At 41.0% G+C, this 22386-nt stretch overlaps 1 long non-coding RNA gene across 1 annotated transcript; it reads left to right on the top strand.

Moving 5' to 3' along the window:
* The first annotated feature begins 1132 nt into the window (after nucleotides 1–1132).
* LOC136838574 (uncharacterized) lies at nucleotides 1133–13707 on the top strand. The gene is made up of 2 exons (XR_010853043.1): nucleotides 1133–1354; nucleotides 11803–13707. It is a non-coding gene; the product is annotated as an uncharacterized lncRNA (long non-coding RNA).
* The last annotated feature ends 8679 nt before the right edge of the window (nucleotides 13708–22386 follow it).

Genomic DNA, 22386 nt, shown 5'->3' with positions numbered 1-22386 from the left:
AAGTTTCCAACCTGTGCAGTCCTTTTGTCATGCAAATGTTCTTTTAAGTACTCAAAGGGCTCATCAACAACTCCGATGGATCGTAAATTGTTTAGTAGTAGTTCTAGCACAACTGTATCAAAAGATGCTCTAAGATCAAGTAAAACCATGATAAAGATCAAGTAAAACCATGATACCACACTTGCCAGCACCCATCGTTTCCAATAGACCATTTACAACAGAGCATACAGCATTCTCGGCAGAATACAATTGACTGTAAGCTGACTGACTATCCGGCAAAGCGTTTATCCTTTCCACGTGGATAAAAGCTTGTTCTCGTTCTAGAATTGCATTTTCTTGCAGTGTAGACAGGAGTGATTGACTCAAAATAGGTCTGCATCATGAACTCAAGGACAGAAATGGTTCCGTTACTTTAAGGTAAATATTTCCAATTTATCGATTGGAAAAATATTTCTAATTTATCGATCCAAGTTTATCGACGCCTTTGTTTTTTCGTGTTCCCTATCTCGCTGCTATTTATTTAGAAAATAAGATTGATATTTTAGTTGCAGTATATATTTCCCAGGGAAATTTCACGATAGTTTGGTTTTTATTCTGTTACATTTAATTCAAATTCTCCCCTTGAAAAAATCAATATAGTCCAGAATGTTGTGAAACAGAACAGATTTCTGGTATTGCCAAACTTTTTCAAGCTTTTAATCTGGCTCCTAAAATTAATCAAGAATGAGGACAGAAGAGGCTGTCTCTGTCGTGAAAACTAGATTAAATTTGTTAGATATAAAACTAAACTTAAGAGAAAAATACTTAAGTGAAGTTTATGCTCTTCACAAATAAGAAGGTAACAATACATGGCATTTATTCTCATAAAAAATGAGACATCAAGAGGACAGGCTGCCAAAATCTATAATCTGAGATATAAGAGCAGAAAGCTAGCAGAACATTCGATACCCAATGAAAGCGAAAGGGAGAGTTTCTGATATGACGCAGATTGCCAAATTGCCAAAGCTGGAAAAAAGATGTTATCGTAACTTGTACAGTATAAAGTAATAAAAGCAAATCACTAGATTGTAGTTGAAACATGTTTATAACCTGTAATTAAACAAATTTTGCACATATCTTTACTACTCCTACTACACTTGCTCTCACAGTCTCACTTGTAGTCAACCAATGGCAAGATAAGCGAAAGAGGGAGCCGTTCCTTAGTGTCTCTCTCATACTACTACTAATACTACTTTGTAGTACGAAGTTACGAACTTGGTTTGACCCGATGTGACTTTCCGGTCGGAATTGCTACGGTAGTTGAAAAAAGTTTTGACAGGACAACAGAGAAGAGTGTTTACGTGATGCAGCACAGGTGAGAGATAACATGAGAAATGTACCGAGATAAGCTAGTTACAGAAAATTACCGTAGACTGTTTCTTTAGAATTAGCCTCCCCTGCTAAGGTGTATCGTCAACAAATTTAATTCCTTATTTAGGCTATTTTAGGTAAATTATGAAGAGAGCTTTCAAAGTTTCTTAGATGTAGTGCTTGGCTCAAACCTTCCTAGGCCTATAGTCTGTCAGACAGACTAAGATCATAGGGAATTCCCCTGTTCACAAACTCATAGGCTAGCCTATTGTTATGGTAAAAGTATGGTCTTCGAAGAGTCCACTGAAGGTAAAGTTTTCCAAAGTAGAGCCTCAGTTTCCACAACACGTTGATGGCATAGGGCGTTTAGGTCAGTAGTCTCTCTACTGGATGTAGCTTAAACCAACTGACTAATTAAAGAACCATTAGGCCTATGCTCAAGCTTCCCTTGTGATAGGACAATATGGAAAGCCAAAGCAGAAACTACAGTAAATGACAAGTCTAAAGCAAAACCATAAACAAGGAATTTATGTTAAGGGAAAGATTTAAAGGTAGAAACATATAATAACTGGAACTGGGGAACAGGACTGCCTTGAACTTAACTTTTTCTACAGGTTTTGGTTGCTAATAATGAATTTACCTTTAATTTTTGGCGCATTTGGCGAGTGTAATAAACCTGTAATTAACCCCCTGAAGTCCATCCAACAAGGGGTTTAATTCGAAAAGATCTTCACAAGACAGAGCATGGGTTAAGTCTGTTTTTAGCGGTTCATATCCCGTCCGGCAAGTGCAATAACTTGTTGACGTGTGGGTACCAAAACAGTACTAAACACGGCGAAGGACATTCCATTTGGCTGACAACAAATAGATGCACTGCCAGTATCAGAGCCCCTAAAAGTGTAGAAAAAAAACCAGTTGAAAAGGTAAAAACAGGCACGGAGCTAATATATACAGTTACCGATTTAAATGGCTGAGCTGCTTTTTCTACCTGGCCACACCTTAGCAATCTTAGTGTTTGACAGACAATAAGTTGGCAGGACTATTCTCTGGTTTTCTCAGTATACCAAGTCAGTGAATCTTGGTATGACCTTGTAATGATGGTAAAATTGCTGACTATTATCGCGGCCCTGTAAGCTTGGCAACTACCGGTTTACTTGCAAAATGGATGCCATGTTTACGACTAGGCCCTTGAGGATGAATGTACAAACATGAACAGAAGACCATAAATATAAGAAATAAAAGACTGTAGATACCTAGTTGGTGATTGGGGAAACCAGGCTGTGGTCATAGCCTGTAGTCTTACCAGAATGGGTATGAGTAAGATTTTGGGTGATGCTACATGTGTCACTCCTCCGAGGTGTCCAAATATTTGTGACAGTGCTAGGGTGTGTTAAGAGATTTCAGTTTGCCTAGCCAAGCCTGTGTAAGAAAAATAGTTTGCTGTAGACTTGCCAGAATTGATTTTTTGGGTAAGTTTTGATGAAACTTACAAAAATGACAACCTGTTATTCCTAAAAATAAACAAGACATTGCAGAGGGTAAAATCGTACAGGTTCCCCATAATTTAAGTCAAAATTGAAATATTTGTTCCCACATAAATAAAACCACTGCCTTTTATGTTTGAGTATTCTTCGGCAAACTGGAATCTGTCGTTGAAGCTTGGTAACAAAGTGGTTAGCCTAATTGATGGTAGGCTAAGTGGGTGAGTGACAACATGAATTGGGGAGGCTGTTATTGTATATTATGCTATGCACCAATGAATGATTCCTCCTAAAAATAAAAGGTTTTTCTTCCAATGGAAATACAAACCATTACCTTATATATGGGAGCATCCTTCAGGGCAAGCTGGGAACAGTCATTGAACTTGTTAACAAGGAAGGTAAATCGTTGGTTTCAGAGGAGAGTGGGGTAATACCCCTCACTGTCACTCACTTGCCATCAGCAACCAGTTTTTCTGAAGCTGTTGCCAGATGAAAATGTTTTGCTTCCCTCTCTGCTTGGCAGCTGTTCAACTTGAGTATTTTTGTGTATAAGTGTTGGTTTGTGTTTTTGTCTGGTTTTTTCAATATAGAGAAAATCAAGCCCAAAGCCTATTGTCATGGGCTAAAAGTACTTGAAGAGAGTCCACTGAAGGTAGATTTTGAGCCTATGAGACGTTTGTTTGGCGGCACGTTGATTGGCTGGGCACTAGAAGGTATGTAGTCTCTCACTGGATTCATTTTAATGTCTGTAACTCAACTAAAACTTGAAATATTTTTTATATTTCTTCATTTATCTCACCTTGTTTTACACAAGATAGGAAAGTTTTGGTCATAAACTACAGTAAATGATTAATTGTCTACAACTAAAACCATGAACAAGGAAATCAGTTAGATAAAACACAAAGGAACTAAATATATAAAAACTGAAGAGAAGCATTTCATTCTTTATACCTAACTTTTTACATATCGTCAGATTTTGCATCATTATGAATCAAGATAAAATAAAACTTGTGTTTTCATACAATAATTCACCTGAATTAACGCTGGTGCCATTTCAGATGCGTTTGATATGACAGAGAAAATGAAGAATATGTCTGTTTATGTTGCATCCCGTCCGGCAAGTGCAATAACTGACTCAGTTTGAATAGTGCCAGTACTAAACATGGTGGTCTGCAAACCATTTGAGATCAAATAGATGCACCGTTGATCAGTTGCCAATTAGTGATATGAAAAAACCAGTTGAAAGTATTTACTGTATTATTGTCATTAAATTTTCTGTAAATAAATGCATAGAATTCCCATTATGACTGGCCAACACTCTCACTCCAATATCATTATGTCCGTTTGTCTGAACATATCTGAGTAAGTGTAATTCTCTGGTTTGTTCCCACACCCCTGCATCACTATATAGTCAGTGAATCTTGGATAACCTGAGACGAATCAGAAGACTTTTATAGCTTTATATATTTAAACAAAAAGAATGGAAATTCATACTGATGTATTATGTCATAAAACAAAATAAAATCATATACAGTAGGCTTACATTGACAGTGTCATTAGGCTATCTATATGAACAAAATGAAAAGAAAATCTTACATATTTTGTTAAGTCATTACAAACATTTAAAAAAATTTAATGGAAAATCATACATATAGTCATGTCATTACCTATTGAAACAAAAAGAATGAAAAAATACAGATGCATCCATTTGATTTTTTCATTTTCCTTATCAGATATGTCCATAGTCCATTCATGGGTATGACATATATGATATTGGGTGAAAGCGTTACACAGTCATAATGGGAATTCCAAATATTTATTTACAGAAAATGTATAATGACATAATAATTTGCGGTAAATATTGTTGAAACTGCAAACTTCTCTGTAGACTTGCTAAATTGACAACTGTCAACGGCACCTGGAAACTCTTGCAAAAGACCAACGATTCCAAAAATGTCTCGCACACTGCAGATCACCGTGTACAGGTTCCACTATTCAAACTGAGTCAAATTGGAAATGCAACATAAATAAAATATTCTTCATTTTATGTTTGATATCACAAACTGAAATCTGTGAAAGCACCAGCGTATTCAAAGGGTGAATTTAATTGATGAAAACACAAGTTTTATTTTATCTTGATCGCAGGGAGCTGTTATGATGCAAAATCCACCAATGAATGATGTAAAAACAGGTTTTTTCTTCCAATGAAATACTTCTCCATTCACTTTACTATTGTAGTTCCTTTGTGTTTTATCTTCACTGATTTCAGGAAAATCACGGTTTAGTTGTAGAATTAATACCCTCACTGTCACTCATGGTATGACCAAAACTTTCCTATCTTGTCTAAAACTGTAAATGAAGAAATATAAAATATTTCAAGTTTTCTGAGCTCTGACATTAAAATGAAACGGTGAGCAAGCTGCATATTTTTGTGTACCAGCCAATCAGAAGTTTGTGTTTTTGTCAAACGTTTCAATAGGCTCAAGAATCTACCCAAAGTGAATCGGCACTAGTGTGGGTGCTTCATTTCCCCTATGGGTATTAACCCACAAAAGTATTGTGTTTTGTGTAGGGGCAAGGCATGTGTTCACCTCTCCATATGTTGGATCCTTCACAGTGGGTGAGGTTTAGTAGGAAGAAGTAAAAGGTTAGGAAGCATTCGCCAGTTTTCTGAGGAGGGACTACTCCCCCATGATTGCTTCAAATCCTTCCAGTTTTTTTCTTTCTGCATGTGTAATTCCTCTCCCCCCTACCTTCACTTACCACTCCCCCAAAGTCCAGGAATTACATACAGATAGAAGTGTGACCACCACATACTGTCTCCTAAAAGGATGCTTTGGGTACCCAGGTCAGGGTTTCTCCTAGCAGTACCTCGGCCCTATCTACTAATAATTCTTTTGAGGTCCCAGGTATGCAGTTGTCTGCAGTTGAGTACATGTGGAAGATTTGGCCTCTTTTGAATATTGCAGGAATCCCTGTTTCTCTGTACTACTTAGCTTTGACTGAGAAGGAGGATTTCCTGCTGCGGTTGTTGCCGTTTCTTTCATTACGAAGAAGTTTGATCCTCCTGCAGTGGTAATACTTCCATTTCGAGATGCTCTTACACTTTCTTCAGCTGCAGCTTTGATGATACTTCTTGCCTTAATCTGTCTTCCTGCATATGAGGAGAACAAGACCTGAGTTAGGAAGGGGGAGAAGTGCAAGAACTGTCCCTCCACCTCCTCCTCCCACTTTTCTGTGTCTCCCTCTTGCTGGTGGAAGGAAGGGAATTCCATAGTCTCTTACAAGAATTCCCATGAGGCTTAGAGCTAGCCCTCTCTGTAGTCTCAGGGAAAGTGGTAGCTCTTGGACACCTACAAGTGACTGGTCAGCTACTGGCATGGGTCTCATAAGCGTTCTCAGTAACTTGTCCTTGCCCACTCTTAGACACACTGACGCTTCTAAATGTGTTTTGTCAGAAACACAACTGGTTGAGCTGGCACCACTCCATTCACTTGGCTCATGGATTGTGACCACTCAGCTAGTGGGTTCACTTACCACAGGTTTCCTCCCAGTAAGTGCCAGTACCAGGTCGATCTGCTCACTTGCAACCATGCCATTCACTGCTCGGCCTGTGGTTTGCCACCAGTGTTAGGTTGTGTGTGTTAAGTGGTGCCTTAGCCTGTGTTATGAACTCTCCTCTCCTTTGATTGCCACCAAATCATAAGGGCCATACTGGCTTGGCAGCTATGGCTTGGAACACTGTTCTGAGTAGGTTTCCTTTGGCTCTGGTACTACCAGTACTGATCAGGTTTGTTTGCCTGTCTCATGGGAGAGATTCGCTTTTGCTCTGTCAAGAATCTGATGGGGCTGGAAAGTCCCTCACCCCCAGAACCTCAGCAAGCCAAGTTAGAGTGGCACTTTTGAGAGATTGTTATGCTTAACTTCAGTTTTAGTAATCTTGGGGTGGCTCCACACCTCATGGATAGTGCTCACTTTCAGGTGTGCTTGTTGTAACTTTTAAAAGGGTACTGTGGGGGCAGCAGTAGAGAGGTGAAGATTGGAATCATGAGATTCTCTAATCTGTTGGCCATTTCCTTTAACCACCCCAGGGTTTTGAGGGCAGCTGCAGCTAAACCTTTGGGCACATCCAAGTCTTCAGGGTCTTCTGAGTTGGGAGGAAGCAAAGAGAAGGACACTGAGGCTGGCAATCCTTTTCCTTAGCAACCACAAATAGAGGGTTGGGGGGGGAGTAGCTTATTTAGACATTGGACAATGTAGCAGAAACAGGAGGCAGAACCCTGGGAGGGTTGCAGTTCTCTCAAATGGCTACTAGATTCTTTCCAAGGACTGCCACCCACCCTTTACTCTCACTGGTACTGTTCATAAAGTATGCTGTGGATCCATACTCTCCGAAATCTTTAGCCCTTTCAGCAGAGGTGGTGGAGATGAAGGGCGAAGGAGCTTTAAGAATCATAGAGGACCTGTCTTCCAGGTTTTGCAGTAGCCTCCTCCTGGTGGAAAAGCAGCTTGTGACTGAAGACTGGTTATTAACCTCTCCTCTCTGAATGAGTTTGTCTCTCAGACTTGCTTCAAGATGGAAGTGGCACCATCTGTGTTAGATTTCACGAGATAAGGTAACTTCGTGCTTTCGATAGATCTGATGGACGTGTACTTTCAAGTACTTGTCCATCAGAACCTTGGAAGTACCTCCTCTTTGTTTTCAATGGGACTGTTTACCAGTTCAAAGTTCTGTGCTTCTGGCTGCTGAGAGCCCCTGAGGTCTTCATGTGTGTGTTCCCCATGGTTTCAGCTTGGGCCCAGTCGCAAATTATATGCTTACTGTGTTTAAGTAACACAGTAAGCATATAATGATTGGCTGGTTTTGACATTCTCCAGAAGAGAGCCTGCCTTCTATCACTTTGCCATTGAATGAGATCGTGGTCAGCTTGTAGTTGTAGCTCATCCTCAGGCAGCAGTCAAGGTACTTGTGCATGCTCTTAGATGTGGCAGCAGCAAGAGACTTACTGGCTAACTCTTGTGTGAACAAGCTCAGAGAGGTAGTAGCACAGTTTCTGTCCAGACAGGAACAACCAGTTCGGGTTTGGCAGGCCAGCTTTGAGAAGCTCATTCCACAGGGATGTATCCACCTGCGCTTGCTGTAGTGGCAACTGAAGCAGCACTGGTCAGCTCCGAGTGATCCTCCCCCTCAGCTGGTGCCCAGGAGGAGAGAGATCAGAGAAGGCCTTGCATGGTGGCTGGACAAGAGGAACCTCTTGGTAGGAGCTTTTTCTGAGATGCATCAAGTCCACTCCCTTCAGCTTTACAAATGAAGACTTTCCAGTGGATCCTCTAAGGGAGAGGCTTTTTTCACAGGATTGTGAGAGATATGTCTAGATACTATCATCATTCCTCTGTGAATGTGCGCTAAGGTAAGCGAGTCATCTTGTGATTGGTGCAAATAAGGGTTCTCTCTGGTTGGAGATGTATGAGTCTCTCTCTATCGGAAGAATCATCCATATTCATGGGGAGTTTTGAACAATGTTCTCCTTGGCTACCTGTTGTCTTGGTAAGCTCATTTCACACATGCAGTTCCTCCTACAGTAATCTTCTTCAGTAATGATTAAAACACCATTTGGTAGCTCCACGTGACCTCTCCTTTTATCTCGTACTATTGAATAAAGCACCTGGAGATTATATAATGGTGACAGGATGACAGAAAACCTTTAGCAAGAGTTTCTCAGAACATTTTCCAAAATGCAGCTGTTTGCAGATGCATCAAAGGAACGCTAGGATGCACACCTGAGAGATTCATTCATATTGTGTGTGTGGTTGCAGGAAACTTCATCTGCATAGCAACATTCTGGAAATGTGGGAAACATTGCTATTCCTGCAAGTTTTTTAGCAGCGGTTGATAGGTCACTCAGTAGTGCTGATAAGTGACAACACAATCGGAGTGGCATATTCCAAGCAAAGGGGGATGGTCTTGATCCTGCTTTGCAAGTGGACATTTGCAGATGCATAAGTGGACGGTTTGCTTTTTGTCAGGCTGTCTGACTGCCAGAATGAATGGTTTAGTAGGCTAGTTCAGTTGCTATGGTCATACTTTAGGGATTAGGGGGTCATTACTGCCTTGAGTGTGGGTGTTCTCCTGTCATAATTAATTTAATATGAGGGAATAGAAAATACACTGATACACCTGAATTTGAGGAATGTCAGCAGAAAGCAGGAATGAATTTGCTCCTCGCTTGAATATTTGGAAATTAGAAGAGTCCATAACTGCTTTGGGCAAACTATTCGACATTTTAATTTTAGCCAAAACAAAACTCCATGTAAACTAAGTACTATTAAACCTGATAATAGACAGTGACACACTGGAAAAGAAGAGTGCAGAGGATGTTTGTAGTTGTAGATATTCTGCTACAAAATAATGAACTCACTTTATGACTGTACCACAAATCAATATTAAGTTTAGGCAAAATAAACTTACTGATGACATAACTCTATGTAAGTTTGAGATGAGAGTCAGCATCTGAGAGACCACACTGGAGAACAGTACTCCAAACAAGGAAAAAGAAAAGTGTTAAAATGCTCAGATATAATAGTTTCAGTATAAAACATTCAGAAACATTTGCACAAGATACCAACTGTTTAAGAAACAGAGGAAGTAATATTACTTATATGCTTCTCAAAAGTCTTTTCTTATCAAAATTTACACCTACAATCTTAAAAGAGTAACTGACATTTAAAACCATATCATTTATATGTAAATCAGGATGCAAAGAGAAAAGTTTCCTGGATCAACTAACTATCAGTCTTTGAGTTTTAGAAGGGATGAACTTTGTGCCCCAAAGCCTAGTTCACTCATGAATACTTTTGTACAAGGATCCTTTGACCACAGACCTAAGGCGCTGAGAAGGGACAACAGCTAGAAGAGTAGCTTCATTGTGTTATGCAATCAGTTAGTTCTCCATACCTTGCCACATATCAGTAGTATAGATAATAAATGGCAAAGGTCCAAGAACACCTTGAGGAACACCTAAAATGATACTACCAAAGCTACTGTACTGGCCATAAATATAGACTCTTTGGTATCTGCCTATTAAAAATTCATTAATATTAAGAAAAGATCCACCAATTCCCAGTAATCTTAGCTTATAGATAATTGCTTTATCATTCGCACTGTCAAAGGCTGCACTAAAATCTAAACTGACCATGCATGCGTTTGCACCTTCACCAAGCCCAATCTGCAAGACAGTAGATATGGACTAAGAGTGCATAACAAGTACCCAAATTGTAATGCTGGTAGCAGGTTATCATCTTCAACAAAATTACAAAGATGTTTATAAAACAGCTTCTCAAAAACTGTAGCTAACATAGGTAATTGAAATCGGCCTATACAGTATTCTGAGGGATATGGGGACAGATTTAGTCCCTTAGGTAATGCAGCAATGTTTCCCTTCCTCCAAAGAGAAAGTAAAATTGCAAATCCAAGCAACTCCCAGAAAACAGTTGTTCTCTTAGGAGCAATGAAATCAGCAGTCTTAAAATAAGATGGGCAAGATCCTGTTAGAGTCTATGCTGTTGTAAATCTCAAGCCCAGAAGCAAAGTTTTGACTTCTCTAGATCTGAAGGTCATGGAACAAACTTAGGCTTTGGAAAGTATAACTGAGGCAACACCAGTTACTTGCCACTCTGTTTGCTCACAAAGACTTGATCCCAAAGTTTTGACCTCTGTTTAAGGCAATATACTGTACTTACAACAGTTCTGTCAGCTCCTACAAGGAGAGACATGCTAGAATCAACTCCAAAGAGTGATGTCTTAAGTGTAGACCACCACTTATGGTCATCACCACTGGAGAGCAAGATCTCCCTCATACCCTCATTATAAGCTCTCTCAGTTCTCTCATAGACAGCCTGATTCTTTGCAGCATGCATTCAGCCCCTAGCTGCAACCCCTTTTGTTCCTTTTACTGTACCTTCTGTCATATTCTCTTTCTTCCATCTTACTTTCCGCCCTCTCCTAACTATTGATTCATAGTGCAACTGCGAGGTTTTCCTCCTGTTACACCTTCCAAACCTTTTACTGTTAATTTCCGTTTCAGCACTGAATGACCTCATAGGTCCCAGTGCTTAGCCTTTGGCCAAAATTTTAGATTCAGTTCATAGACAACCTCAGCTTGACTTCTAATTTCAGTGAGATTACGCCACAAAAAGTCTGAGCAATTGATCCTCTATATATGATAAGCTTGTTTACATGGTAACCAAGTTTATATGAAGCAGTAAATTATTGATAAAAGTACTAAGATGGTAATTTAAACACTAATTAATATTAGGACTAATATAAATATTGCTCCAACAGAGCTCCAGAAGATCACTATGAATACCATCCCAGTTGGCCTGGGAATTCAAGGTATACCATTCTTGAAAAGTTAACATCAGGAACAACCTGATCCATCTCCACATTAACCTTAAATTTTGATCAGATGAGCCCATAGTTGGCTAAGATTCACCTTAAGAGCTCTGCTTGTGGAAACTTTTTAACAGTAACAGATCTGACACATCTCATGATTTTACTTCTTTATTGTAATCTGCACCATCACTTAACATTGCTAATACACATAGATACAGTATACAGGTATGTTAATTAACAAATGATAACAAACATACATGTGGGAGCTACTGTGTTTGAAATATAAAAGTAAACACTCAGACAGTCCCTTATATTAATGGAATGAATGGCGAGGATATGAGGGTATATCTCTCTTAAGGCTTTCTTCATGCTCAGATTCCTGATCAGTCAGTTTTTTAAGTGGTTAAATTAACATGCTTTAGCAAGGCAATAATTTGTATGAGCTAAATTATGTTTTTTGAAGCTTTTCTGTACTCCTTAGTTTTATTTACATTTAAAAATGTCAAAATCTCAAACCATTACACATTTCATGTAAAAATTAGTTACAGTACTGTTATCTGTTTTTAATTTCCTTTTCAGAACTTTTTCTTGAAGAACATCAATGTAGCTGAGTTTTTCACCTTCACAATGTATTTTTCATTGGAAGAATGCTGAAAACAACTGTCATAAAGCTGACCACTAAGTCGAGAGAGAGTAGCTAAGCAAATTACGCAATTTGTGGGTTTTGTACTCTCAGCTAAAACAGGTAGGTATGAATGAAAAAGGTGAATCCAATATATGTACGTTTTGTGGGAAAAAGTTTCTTTTGTATAATTGCTTAAAAATTCACAAAGTTGGACATGCTGTAGAATGGAAAAAATCTCAATGTGCGATAGAAAATTTGGATAGATTTGAGTGGAAAAATTCAGAACAAATCCAGAAGGGCGTATCTGGTCAAAAAGAAGAGAAAGAAAGAGAAGGTTGTGATTCAGCACAAAAAGGAAAATTTCATGGATGGAAATATGAATGTAAGAAAGTTCATAACTGTATTGTATGCCAAAGGGATTTTAAGATTAAGGGTAGTCTTAAAACACACATGCTTCATCATGCTAAGAGAAGACCTCTGATCTGCAGGATTTGTAAGAAGAGTTTTGTTTCTATTGTGTGTTTTAAAACTCACATGAGAAATCATGATGTTCAGAAGAATTTGCAATGTCCTAATTGTAAAAGGATATTTTATAGACCTGAATCGTATGAAAAGCACATTTCAAAAGGTTTGAGATCAGAATATTCGTGTGTCAAAAGACCTTTATGTGTTCATTGCAAGGAAGTGTTTCTTTCTGATGAACTACTACAGTTGCACGCATGCCAAAAAACGTATCACTGCAATACATGTATGCAGTCATTCTCCTCATGTAAAGTTTTTAGGAATCATGCTGAGTCTCATACTTTGAAATGCTTTGACTGTGATAGAGTATTTTCCAGTGTAGAGAAACTTCACAATCATGATGTGATTTGCCCTATTTGTCAAAGAACTTTTGAGAGTCATCCTATGTTGAAAAAGCATAAGAGAAACCACCTAAGGGAGGAACGCTGTCAGTGTGAGATTTGTGGCAAAATTTGCAATAAAAAGAGTTTCAACATGCATATGCGTAAGCACAAAGGTGATACTCCGTGCAAGTGTGAAAAGTGTGGTGATGCTTTTGTTACAGAATTCTATTTGAAAAAGCATATGAAGACTCATTCAGATCAAAAAGATTATGGGTGTACAATATGTGACAGAAGATTTAGCCAGAAACAGAATCTTTTGCGTCACTACCGCATTCATACTGGGGAGAAACCTTATGAATGTCCTCATTGTTGGAAGAAATTTGCCTGGTCTGATTTGCTAGAAAAACATGTGAAGAAATGTAAGCAATTAACGATTGCCAATCCTGTTAAGCCAGCAGAATGTGAGAGTGTAGTTTTTACATATTCAAAGGGTATAAAGAATTGTGAGAAAATTATCACTGTAGATCAGTTTAAAGACGTGAAGGATCAGACTGACTTAAATTTAGATTCACAGATCATAGTAACAAGCAATGAAGAGTTGGAAGCATTGCAGTCAGATCAGATAACTTTAATTGTACCCAAAATAGGGCTAAAGATAGAAAAAAAGATTGAAACCTAAAGTTTTATCATGCTGTATACTGATGTGCCTTAATTTTCAGTTAAGGGGGAAATACAGTACTCTATTAAATATTGGTTGAAAATGAGTAAAGTAGTGATTAGAAGGTATGTAATACCTCTCCTGCCGTGGTCATGGATACCTCTGTTTCATGTGTGTTAAGTGCTCATTCATCTTTCATTTCCCTCCATGTTCTTCATTTAACACTTTTGCCCCTTCAAAGTTGGTGACTTACTTTACCTGTGCTGTCTCCCTAGAAGGGTTGAATCAGTCAAGTGCTTTGTTTCTAGTGTAGACAAAAAAATATATTCCAACTGGTAGTCCTTGCTGCCGTCAGAGTTAGCCCTTTCTTTTACCTTCTTATACATCTTGCTATCTTGCTCCTCGTTAGAAAATATAGTGATTTTTATGATAAAATCAATTTTTTAGGCACTTACCCTTTATCATTAGCTTTATCTGCAACTACTTGGCGCGAGTTTCGACAAGTGTTAAAATTGAAACGGTAGTTAACGAACACTCCCAATAGTTATCCCTCCACTCTTCAGAGGGTGGGGGCAAGACAGTGATCGTTTTTTTTGTCATTCTTCTCTTAAAACCCCTTGAGAGGGGAGGAGGGACGGTTCTCAGTGGTAGAGGGTAAGTACCTAAAAAATTGATTGTATCATAAAAAAGCACTATTTTTGAGGTGAAACATACCCTCTATCATAGCTGATTCCAACATTGTGTGCTGGAGGCAGGTAAGAGATTTCCTATAACCAAATTATCAGGTATCATTACAAATATACATTCATCGCACCTTACCTGATGAATATGATTCCACAACAAGTATTTGTCGGATGAGGATCTTCATCAAGCAAGGTCCACTATCATAGGAGGTGGAATGTGAACCCCAAATGTGGCCATTGGTTGATGATTTGTAACAGAATGGCAATTCTTCCCACACAATATACAAACCCTCGGTCCTTTACATTAAGAGCAGCAGGAAACGGCCAACAAGGTGGTTAGGCAGTTAACTACCGTCTCCTGCCTGCCCGGATGTAAACATTCCAATTTGCTTTTGGCCGTCATCTGATCAGAGGTGCTTTGGTAGCTCTCTGCCTGACCGCTGTTACTGTGTTTTTTCCCGGTGGGATATTGTGTTTGATATTGTTGTATAAGCTATGCAAACCCACGAATCATGTAATCCTGTGCGGAAGGCCATCAACCCCCAGCATGTGTGTCCTGGGGTTGATGGCAAGGGTTGCACCCACTTTCACTCTCCAGTTGGTGTTGATCCTTATGCCCTCTGTACCAATTGCAGGGGACATGACTGTAACCTTAATTCAACTTGTGCCGAGTGTTTCTCTTGGTCGCCTGCACAGTGGGCGAAGTTTACCGAGAGGAAACAGTATCAGAAGAAGGCTGCCAAGACATCATCGAAAGGATATACGCCTCCTACAACACCCTTGGTAGCTAACCCTTCCTCCTCGTTCCTCTCTCCCGGTATGCTTCCCCTTCTGGCTGTCTCTCTTTCTTCCTCTTCACTCACTTTGTTGAGTGAAGATCAGCAGGTATGGGGTGTTGAGATGACCTCTTCTCTGGGGCCTCCGCTCGCTCCGAGGGGAAAACTTTTCCCTTGGAGCGAGAGGAGTTTCCCACCACTCACCCAACTTTTGCTTCTCCAGGTTTGGTGGCTGAGCATCATGAGGCATCCGATCTCCAGGCAGCTTGGCTCTCCTTGGTGTGCTTGTGCGCTCCCTCTGTGCAGGGTCTCTTGACCCACCTGATGAGGTTCCTGGTGGTGACATGCTGCTTCGACCTTGACAACGACCACAGTGACCATGACAGCCTTCGCCAAAGTACCTACGATGGTGCCCACTCACTTCCCGACTCAAGTGACTCTGGCAGTGGTGGACAGACGGCTGAACATGCTCCAGCACCCCAGTATGCGGTGCCCCTGCCTCCAGTTCTACCTGTGGTCCTGACTGTTCCTGTTCCTGCTGTGCCTCCTGTCCTGGTTGCTCCTGTGGTCCCTGCCGACCAGGCCGCTTTTGCTGTGCCTCCTGCCCCAGCTGCCCTGGTTGCTCCCACTGCAGCTCCTGCTGTTCCTGATGCGGCTCCTGCTACTCCTGTTGCCCCAGCTACTTTTGTGGTTCCGGCTGCTCCTTCTTGGATGGGTGATCTGGCCAGCATCCTGAAGAAGTCATCGAAGAGGAGATCAAAGAAGAGGTCCCGTAAGGTGTCGTCATTGTCATCGTCTTCTTCAGCTTCGTCTTCAACTTTGTTGTCTGCTACCACCTCCCCTTTTTCTTCAGAGGCTCGTCTGCCAAAGAAGAAGAAGGCTGCCTCTCCCCCCCCCCCAAGAAGTCTCACCCTGGGACTTCTAAGGGGGTGCCTCCCTCCACAGGGGAGGCAGAGGGATCTCTTGTTGGCTCTTCCCAGCCATTGGGTTTGGATCCAGTTCACGTACCCTGCTGGGGTCTCGCATCTTGGGAGCCTCAGGTGCAGGGGTCTCCCAGGCCTGCATTCCCAATACCGGTTTGAAGAGTATGCTTTTAAGAATGTTACTGTGCCCATCTCTTCCAGAGTCTCTAAGGACATTAGAGAGGAGACTGCTCCCATTGATTGTTCTGTATGAGATTCAGGAGTATAGGGTGCTCGGCCGAGCCAAGTCACCCTGAGTGTTCGGGATTCTGCGGAATCTCGGGCACCCTAAACCAGCACTGGCGAGTCCGCTCCCTGGTCTGGTTTAGGCACAGGGCAAGAGAAAGTGCTGAAACATGCAGGTGTTTCGACACTTCCTGCCAGCTCTGCCACGAATGCTCAGTCAGGTTCCCAACCCAGTGTCTCAGACCTGAGGGTCCAAGCCCGCAGAGACACAGAGAGGAGGTCTCCTGTTCATTCTTCTTCTCAAGAGGCTTTGCCCAGAGGGAGGGTAGTAGTAGTCCATTTGGACAATGTAACAGCTGTCTTATAGTCGGAAACAAGGAGGCACTTACTCGTTCTCCCTTTGCGAGGCGACAAGAATTCTGTTATTGTGGCTGAAGCAAAATCAAACGCAAGTATTGACAAGGTTTGTTCAAGGAAAACTAAATGTAAGGGCAGACTTGCTCAGTTGCAAGAAACAAATGATCTCGACAGAATGGACATTGCACCCCTTGGTATGTCGGCAAATATGGAAGTGTTGGGGGGCTCAGCTGGTAGAACTATTTGCCACAGCCAAGAACAACAGACTTTCAATTTATTGTTCTCCAATTCTGGACCATCAGGCTTGGGCCATGGATGCCATGGTTCAGAATTGGGAGAATCTGGATGTTTACGCCTTCCTGCCATTCAAGATAGTCAGGGAAGTGTTGAACAAACTCAGGACATACAAGAACGTCAGAATGGAACTTCTGACAGATTATCCAAGGCTTCTACCTCAAAGGAAGGATCAAATCAGGCAGCCTCACGTAAGAAAGTTCCACAAGGGTCTGTCAGGTCTAGCGCTAACTGTGTTCAGGCTATCAACCATCTCCTCAGAGACAAGGGATTTTCTCAGCAAGCTTCAGAAAGTATCGTGGAATGTAGAAGGAGGTCTTCTTCGGACGTATACCAGGTCTTATAAGACATCTTTAGCGCAAGTGGCAGATTTTTTCTTGTACTTGAAGAAGACGAAGCTATTATCTACCTCTACCATTAAGGGGTACAGGGCTATCATGGGCTTGGTGTTTTGACTCCGTGGTGTAGATTTGTGTGGTGACAAAGATTTGTCAGATTTAATTAAGTCCTTTGATAAGGAGAGGACGGAAGGACCAAGATTAATAGGCCGGAACTTGGACGTGGTTCTGAAGTGGCTTAGGAGTGATAGATTCGAACCTCTCAGTACAGCGTCTTTGATGGAGGTGATGAGAAAGACGCTATTTTTAGTAGCCTTAGCTACAGCGAAGAGGGTAAGTGAGGTGCATGCCTTAAATAAAAATGTAGGTTTTGCAAATGGAAACGCTATCTGTTCCTTTAATATGGGTTTTATGGCCAAGAATGAAACCCCATCCAGGCCTTGGCCACAGTCGTTCAAGATTCGTAATCTGACAGATCTAGTTGACAGAGAAGAGGAGAGACTCTTATACCCCGTTAGAGCTCTCAAGTTCTATATTCAAGCGACCAAGTCTACTAGAGGTAACTTGGACCATCTCTGGTGCTCTGTTTAGAATCCTTCTCAACCCCTCTCAAAAAATGCGTTGGCTTTCTTTATTCGGAGTGTAATAGTGGAGGCTCATGACAATTTGGATGATGCAGAGTGCAGTGTTTTGAAAGTTAAATGCATGAAGTACGAGCGGTTGCGACCTCTCTGGCCTTCAGACGCAATTAGTCTCTTTCTTCTATTGTACAAGCGACCTTTTGGAGGAGTAGGTCAGTGTTCGTCTTGCATTATATACGAGATATGGAGACAACATACGATAATTGCAGTACCCTAGGTCCTTTCGTAGTGGCTGGCAGAGTATTGGGTGAAGGTGATAAGGAAGTTCATCCTTCCTTAGTGTCCCCTTCTCCTTGATGCAGGTTTTGGAGTTTGCTGGGGAGTCTGGGGGGGGTACATTGTGCTGTCCATTTAGGAGTATCTCTCAGTCATTAGTATTTTTAAGGGGTTTAATTTTGGTGTAGGCTGGTGGTGATACCCGTCGATCAGTTTTATGTTTTTTGGTTGGTACTGCGCCCTGAGCAGGGGCATTTGTTTGGTCATCCTTGGTGTCCTATGAACCCTTCTAGGTCACAAGGATAATATACTTACTATAGACGTCCCATGGCTCCCTCACTACATCTAGCAGTTGAGAAGAGCTCCATATTTAAGAGGCAGAATCAGTATTGATCGCTCACTTAATAGGTAAGGAACTTACAACTTTTCTTTTACCCAATAAAAGAAGGTTAACACAAACTTAATTATAGTCCTGTTTATTCATGGTCCCGCCTCCTGTAGTGTCGGAATCAGCAATGTAACCACTGGGTAAGTTACATGCTTAAAAATGACATTTTCATAATAAAATAAAGTTTTAAGCATACTTATCCAGTAGTTACATGATCAAAGCCCTCCCTCCTCCCATCTCATGAATGTGGGGCATAAATGACTGAAGTTTTGTGTTAAGGTAGTCCCTCACTCCTCCACCAGTGGGTAGAGAGGGTATCTCCTAGCCACCATATTGTTTTTTGTTTTTGCTGGCTCAAATTTTGAATTCTAGCTGCCGTTGGTTTTGAAACAATAGCAATGTATACTTAAAACTTTATTTTATTATGAAAATGCCATTTTTTGGTAGATGCTGTGAGTCCTCAAAGGAGTTACTCTCATGGTCCTTGAAGGGCTCCATAAGATAGATCGACCAATTTCAGAGAATTCTCTTCTAGTTGGTCTCAGCCAGTTTAGTGCACATTGACACTGATAAGAGTACAGTATAGGTCTCAAGACAAGAGGGTTCTTTCTCTTGTCTACAGTGGCTGCCTAGATTCTTCCTCATCTTAACCTGCAGATGTGACAACTGTGCATTGCATGTTGTCCACTATCATGGCAACCAAGTAGTCTGCACGAAATTATTTACTCATTAATCTCTTTCAGGTCTATGCAGGATAAGTATTCACCCAAATCCCATGCCTCATCAGGGAAGGTGGGTGGGTTTGAGGATTCACAGCGGCTACCAAAAATAGGTTTTTCCTACGTCAAAACCTGTTTTTTTTTTTATAGCGTAGCCGCTGTTCATCCTGAAAGGAGCTTGTCAAAGAAATTGACAGGTGACAAAATGGCTAAGCTCTTAAAATTCAATCCCAACAACCCAGATAAAATTTTAGTCCAAGGTTAAGCCACAAGTTATAAACTACATTCTTTATTCCAAATACTCACACGGTTTGGCAACAAAAAACATGAAACTAAACATGAATTTACAATTATTAAGATGCAGTTCTAAAGTGACTTAACCTAAATATGCTGGGTTTGGTCACAGCATTGTTGCACCTTTCCCAACAATATCTTAGCATATCCACCACATCAAGAAGACCGCTGGTTTTCCGCTGTAATGCTTATGGGGTCGGGACTTACTATACCAGCTACTGATACACAGTTGAATTATACCACCTACTGATACACAGTGTAGTTGAGTTTGTTCAAGCTTGTGGTAATAATGTTTTAGGAATACTGTTCCCGATGACCACCCTATATACACTTGAAGACTTTTTTGAAAGAAACATTTCTGAAGAAAACTAATGATGTACTTACCTTTCAAATGTCATAAGACTTAAGAAAGGAGTGGGGTCTGCCTTTTTAATAAAGGGCTCCAAAATTATTCTCACCCCATTTAGATGGAGTAGTTTGTTGTGCTAGGGTGTAGGGAAAATTGAACCTTTTGGGTTGTTTGCCGTGACCTCTAGGTAAACCTTAAGTGCTTGAAGCGAGCGTAAATTTTTGACAAATTGAGCTCCCTTATCAGAATAGGGGATTTTCTCTTTAAAGGGTTCTCATTCTTGGCCAGGAATGATGGGCAGGAGACAGTAATAAATGACGGTTAGTTCTTTGAGTAATGTAGCATTGTCCCCGTCTAAGAGAGCCCAGTTCACTAATGCGAGCTTCTGATGCAAAAGCAGTCAAGATCACCTTTTGCAGCACATATGTTGTATTTCAACAGAGATCTCAACTGGACTCTTAGCATGGATATAATCTAACCATACTTTACATATGGACTAGTATTGTCGAAGAGATGATGTCTGTAATTTTTGCACTAGGTACCTAGCAATGTTGGTTGGATAATTTTCATGGTAGACAAAATTTTAAAAATCCACACATGAAGGTCTTGGCTCAGCAAGGATGCATAGACAATTTTCTTCCGTACTGTCGGGGATACAGTAGAACAGCGGACAGTAATGGAATTGAGTTCTTCACCCTTGTTAAAGCAATAGGAACTAATGCCTATATGGCTAATTTGAGGCTATTAAGTAAGCAGTTCCGTTGAAAGTTAGAAGTTTGTTCAAAAAACCTTCGAGATCTGGGACAATGGGGGAAGAAGGTATGTTGTCCTCCATTTATTCCAGTCTTGTAGGAATGCATCTCTTGCTATTGCTTGATTGTCCAGGTTTGGAGACAAATACACTGGAAGTTGATGGTTCTCACGTGGCAAACAGGTCCACTTCCGGGTACGGAAGCATGTTGGTAATTAACTGAATGGAGTTATTGTTGTATCGCGTGATAGAGGGTCTGCTATTATGTACATTGAAAGATCTTGTGAAGTGAATTGCAGAAAAGTGCCACTTCTTTGCTTACACCACTGAGAGGAGGTGAACGCGAGCCCGACCTCTTGATGCAGGACATTGCAGTCTTGTTATCTAGGACCAACAAAATGTGTGTCTGTTTTTTGGAGGTTTTGGTTGTCTAAGAGATAGGAAGACACCCATTAGCTCCAGAAAGTAGAAAAGACACTTGCTCAGAGCAGGTGACCACCTCCATGCTACCTGACAATCCTCCCAATGGCCTCCCCAACCTGTCAAGGAGGCACCCATGTGTATTATCACTTGTATAGACCTGTTTTGCCAGAAACCCCTTCCAGGTCCATTGCTGGATTATTTCCCAACTTTCTGACTCCTCTGATGAAGTTGATCATGATTCTTTTCAGAATTTGTTTACATTTTTTAGTTGCAATCTGAGGATTGAGTCTGCCACAGATGTAAACTGTAACAGGCCCATTATATGCTGCAACTGACATCTGGAAATGCTGGGCTGTGCGGGGAACCTTTTCAGTTCCTTATTTTGTTTTGAGTATTGGTGGGGAAAGACACTGGCTGTGAAGAGTATCCCAACAAGTCCCAGCCAATGAAAGTGTCTGCTGGATGTAAGGCAGGATTTGTTTCAATATATTAGAAAGACTTTTGCTTGGAGCCTGTCGCCCACCACTCTTAGGCTACATAACACTCTTCTCTGGTGGGTCCCAGATTAGCCAATCATCTAGATAGACTACCAGTTGAATTCCTTCTTTTCTGAGTTCCCAGGGCAATGTTTAACCAAAAGTGCATGACCTTGAATCTGAATGTTACCTTTCCCTATCTGCAACCCTAAGAAGGGGTGGAAGGGAACGGCAATAGGATAGTTTCAGTATGCGTCTTTCAGGTCTATAGAAATGGTCCAGGTTCCTTGCGGAATGATTGAACATACTTGGGCAACAGTAGACATCCGGAAATTGTGTAAACTGTGTGTTTGTTCAATTTTGATAGGTCGAGGATCACCCTCCGTTCGGAAGAATCCTTCTTGGGGACATTGAAGAGACATACTTGATGGCGAATATATGTATGTTTCTTTATGGCTCCCTTTTAAAGGGCCTTCTGCACATAATCTATCAAAGAGGGTTCTGGTTCTCAGAAAACCTCCTTAAGGGGGTGTGGGGGGGAGGGAAGATGAGACCATTTCCACCCTAGCCCGTTTAGGATACATTAATACTGTGTCCCCAGGGGGAGGACTTCCATTGCATGTGATGCTGTAGAAGACAACTCCCAACCATACCATTCTTATTGGGCTCCACCTTTTCTCTTGCCTCTGATAAGCATTCCAGTAGTTGCTTTTACTTTTTCCGTTATGAGTGTCTTTGCCCACTTTGGAAGATGCTTCTGCTGCTGTTGTCCCATGTTCTGTTGTTGTTGGAAGGATCCTTTACGGGCAACTGGGGTCTTGTATGACTCAGAGTCATAACAAACCTTTGGTTTAGGAAGAGGAAAACTCCTGAGTCCATTGCTTCCCTGATTTCCCTTTTCCAAGAGGTGTATATTGTACAGTTCTGATGTCTGGCTTGTTCATTGAGTTGAGCCACAATAGACTCCTTAAAAAGGGTCCTTACAGAAGGTATTAGAATGTAATAAGGAAGATACAGTGGTGAGTGACAAATTGGAGCCTGCCAATATTTCCATTCTAGCCTTCATGTGACACTCTAGAAAATCATAGAGTGCTCCCCATAGGGTCCGCCTAAGTGTTTTGGCTACAGCAGCAAACTTTGTTCTAGGGGATTCTGGAAGCCTTCTAATAGAAACTTCCAGCA

The sequence above is a fragment of the Macrobrachium rosenbergii genome, chromosome 5, assembly GCF_040412425.1.
Source record: "Macrobrachium rosenbergii isolate ZJJX-2024 chromosome 5, ASM4041242v1, whole genome shotgun sequence".
Taxonomy (NCBI): domain Eukaryota; kingdom Metazoa; phylum Arthropoda; class Malacostraca; order Decapoda; family Palaemonidae; genus Macrobrachium; species Macrobrachium rosenbergii.
This window is presented reverse-complemented; position numbering and strand designations above follow the sequence as displayed.